Source organism: Arachis ipaensis, chromosome B9, assembly GCF_059453495.1.
Source record: "Arachis ipaensis isolate K30076 ecotype BB chromosome B9, ASM5945349v1, whole genome shotgun sequence".
Classification (NCBI taxonomy): Eukaryota; Viridiplantae; Streptophyta; class Magnoliopsida; order Fabales; family Fabaceae; genus Arachis; species Arachis ipaensis.
In genome coordinates this window covers 25,966,348-25,970,620 of record NC_142444.1, presented here as the reverse complement: position 1 = coordinate 25,970,620, position 4,273 = coordinate 25,966,348, and the positions used below count along the sequence as shown (strand labels likewise).

Here is a 4,273-nt window from a genome sequence, read left to right as displayed (position 1 = left end):
ATAGTCCCATAATAAAATATATTTTTTAAGTTTTTTTAATAATTATTAAATAGTCTTTATTTAATTTTAATTATAAATTAGTCCTTTATATATTATTTAATTATAAAATTTATTTTTTATTTTATAAATTATTATTTTATCATTCATCTATCATGTTTATTGAGAATAAAAACTAAAACAATAACAAATTAAATATTCCATTAATTGTAATAAATATTTTACAATGTTAATCGATAATAATTTTATCATTAATCTAATTACATACGTATTGGGTTGACAAAATATATCGTATTTTTTTAGAAATTCAATCTATTGGATGCACAAATCAATCGGTTGAAATTTAGGCTTCCTAAACTTCAATCGATTGAATTTTGCAAGACATATGGGGTTTTTCTTATTCAATCGATTGTTCATATTACCCAATCGATTGAAATCATCAAAGTAATATGGGTTTAGTTAATTTAATCTATTGGTTCTATTATTCCCTCGGTAAATTCATCTCCAAAATCTTGTTCAGATTCATATTGTTTATCCATCATATCTTGGTCACATACTAGCTCTTCTTGTTAGTTAATGTCATCGTCCTCATAGTATTACTCATCCATCTCAATGTCCATAAATATACTTGACATCTTCAAAATTTACCAATGAAAAAAATTTCAGTACACTTCTTGTAACACTAAAATTATTTTTACTTATCATTTAAAAAAAATCATTTTTCAAAATTTCATTTTCAACTTTAATTTCTTAAATACGATTTTTTTAGGGCGAGTTAGTCACACTCTATATTTTTTTATAGAGTTCGGCTGACCTCCCAAACTCTATAATTTTTATGGAGTTTGCCTAACCATGACGAATTTCACTCGAATTTTTTTCAAAACTAACGAAACTCAACTTTTTAAGCCATTATCATCGTCTACAAAGAATACATAGGAGTACATAAAAATACACTGATAACAAACATGACTTTTTCAACATTAATGGCAACCATTATCATCGTCTCAAAAAATACACGGGAATAAAGCATATTTAACCAGGATTTTTTTCATTATAAATTAAAAAAAAACTATTATTTTTTCAATATTCTTGTGTACTCCTATGTACTCTGGAGACAATGATAATAGTTGTCATTGTCTATTGTGAAGTTTAAGAACTTGAGTTAGCCATTTTTTTTTAGAATTTGAGGTGAACTTTGTCGGTGTTAGGCAAACTCTATAAAAATTATAGTGCGGCGAACTTGCTTTGCATAAAAAAACTCGTATTTGGGGAATTAAAGTTGAAAAATGGGGTTTTCGAAAATAATAATTTATTGAGGGGGTAATAGAACCAATCGATTGAATTAACTAAACCCAAATTGTTTTTATGATTTCAATCGATTGGTTAATACGACCAATCGATTGAATAAGAAAAATCCCACATGCCTTGCAAAATTCAATCGATTGTGTATAATTTCAATCGATTGAAGTTTGGAAAGCCTGAATTTTAATCGATTAGTTTGTGCATACAATCGATTGAATTTTTAACAAACACGATTTTTCCAACTCAATACATATGTAATTGGATCGATGATAAAATTATAAACGATTAAGATTGTAAAATATTTATTACGATTAATGGAAGATCTAATTTGTTATTATTTTAGTTTTTGATTCTCAATAAACATGATAGATGAATGATAAAAAATAATTTATAAAATAAAAAATAAATTTTATAATTAAATAATATATAAAGAACTAATTTATAATTAAAATTAAATAAGGACTATTTAATTCGTTATTAAAAAATTTTAAAAATATATTTTGTTATGGAACCATTTAATAATTCAAACATTTTGATACCATTGAATCTTTTGCCAAAGGAGACCACTTACATAAAGACACAAAAAATGTCTTTATTTAAAGACGTTCATAGGTGTCATAGTATGATTGGACATCTCTATTAAACCGGTTAATAAGCTATTTTTTAATAGTTCAGAATAAAATCGGTTTATTAAAGAAAAATAATAAACCTAATTGTCTGTATTATAATTATTAGATTCGGTTTGTTCCGATCAATTTACACAATATAAACTAAGTTATATTTGACTTTTTTATAAAAAGACAAATATATCCTTAATTTTTAATTTTACAAACATTTAAATTCCTAATAATTTAAAAATACAATTAAACCCCTATAAAAAAATAATTCTAACCCTAATTCATTATCCTGTCCAAGCCCAAATTCAAGCCTATCGGTGAAATGGTGAAATAATTTGCAGCCTTCTGAGATTCCCCCAAACTCACTCGATCATGCTCAAACCTGGAAAGAAGGGATGTTCTCGGTAATACAATTCATCAATTCCCAAATTCAAAGTCGCAATCTTTCGAGAATTTTCAGGAACTTAACTTACAGCAGGTAAAGTGGCTACTAATCTTGAAAGGCCCAGGTCTGTGATGACTCATTGCAGTGCTAATAGAGTTATGTTGAGAAGGCATTCCTCAAGCCAAGTTCTTCCTTCTGGAAGTAAGAGACTCTGGTGGAAGATGTTACTCTGGAGCCATAGGAACATACATAGACATATTTCAAGCAAATCAACACAGGTGAATCCTGGTGTGGCTGTAACGCACAATCCATACGGGTACTCTTCCGACACCCTTGAACCGAAGCACAAGCAGTCACCAAGAAACGTGGAATGGTAAGTATTGTATTCCATTCATTACGATTAATCACATGAAACCTTACCAGTTACCGATTATGAACGCGAGTGTGATTCAGAAGAGAGACGAGAGGATGTTTCGGTTGAGTAAGAACAAGGCTTATTCGAAATCTGCAGCTGATACAAGATTTGAGTTCTGATTCTCTCATTTTAAGGCTCTTCAGGTAATTTAATTTAATTTTTATTTTTCCCTTATTCTTCCATTTACGTTTATAAATGCTAATGCAATAGTGTGTGAAGTAGAGTTCTGTTTTTTTTTTTTCACGTTAGCTTAATACGCTTCGTATGTTCGCAATTGTTGATCCGCGGTGATGAACTGATTATGCGTTTGGTGCGCAATTTGCAATGCAAGCCTCAGAATCTTAGATCCTACTATTGTAATTTAGAAACAGCGAAAACTAGTGCTTTATTTGTTGAATTTTATCAAAGATGATGAAATTTATTATGTGAAGAAGTTTAGTATTTTGGAAATGGATGATAATTAATTAAGGTGAACTAAAGTGAAGTTGTTCTGTTGAGCTATAATATAGAATCCTTGAGACTTGAATGTTTTATCAAATGCAAGTAGCGGATCGGGTTGTTGGTTTGATATGAATAACAAGTGTTCATACATATTTTTGTTCACATTATTAATAAAATAATACTAAGCAGTGGGACAAATCATAATATTGAATGACTACAGTGACATGTTAAAAGTAAGCAAAGATGACTTATCTTTAACTTCTAAAGTAGTTGTAATCAAGGGGGAAATGTTTAAATCACCAAAATTATACTCTTTATATCCAAATTTTGCTGCTAAAAAAGTTGTATGTTGATTTTAGAATTGTTTTAAATCGTAATTCAGTGTGCGGGGAAATAAAGGAAATAGATGGTTCTGTTAATAATAACAAATGCTGATTCTCTTGTTTGTAGGTACCCAAGGGATGGGAAGCTCTTTGTTTCTGTTGTTTCGGTAGAAAGTGGTAAAGCTATTGCAAAGTCAAGCAAGGTGCTGGTGCAATATGGGAGTTGTCAGTGGTCAGATTCTTTTTCAGAATTTGTATTGTTTCCAGGAGATAATTCTTCCAAGGAGATTGATGAATGTCTCCTCAAGCTTATTGTTGCCATGGTGCTGATACTATTGCTGTTTGCTTTTCCTATTGTGTATACTCTACTTTGTAGTTAAGATGTTTCTTTATCAGTTAGAAGTTTGTTTGAATTATGATGTGGCTTAACAGGGACCATCAAGGTCTAGTATCCTTGGAGAGGTCACTGTTAATATGGCAAGTTATGTGAGTTCAAATGCTGAATCTCCACTTTCACTCAAGCTGGGTAAGTGGCAACCATGGGACAGTTTTACATGTCAGATATACAAATAAAGTTGTCTTACTTTTATTGAGTGCAGAAACCTGGATGGTTGGCAACCATGGGACAGTTTTACATGTCAGATATACAAATAAAGTTGTCTTACTTTTATTGAGTGCAGAAACCTGGATGGTTGTGTTACTGTGGTTGGTTACGCTGGGATTTAATTGTAGTCAACTTTTGGGGAAAAGTAACATTGGAAATTTGGAATATATTGCTGAGTATTGAATGTAT

At 30.1% G+C, this 4,273-nt stretch overlaps 1 long non-coding RNA gene across 1 annotated transcript; it reads left to right on the top strand.

Moving 5' to 3' along the window:
- Positions 1–2,514: 2,514 nt before the first annotated feature.
- Positions 2,515–3,882, top strand: LOC148544072 (uncharacterized). Its single transcript, XR_015900194.1, has 3 exons — positions 2,515–2,674; positions 2,755–2,859; positions 3,608–3,882. It is a non-coding gene; the product is annotated as an uncharacterized LOC148544072 (long non-coding RNA).
- Positions 3,883–4,273: the final 391 nt, after the last annotated feature.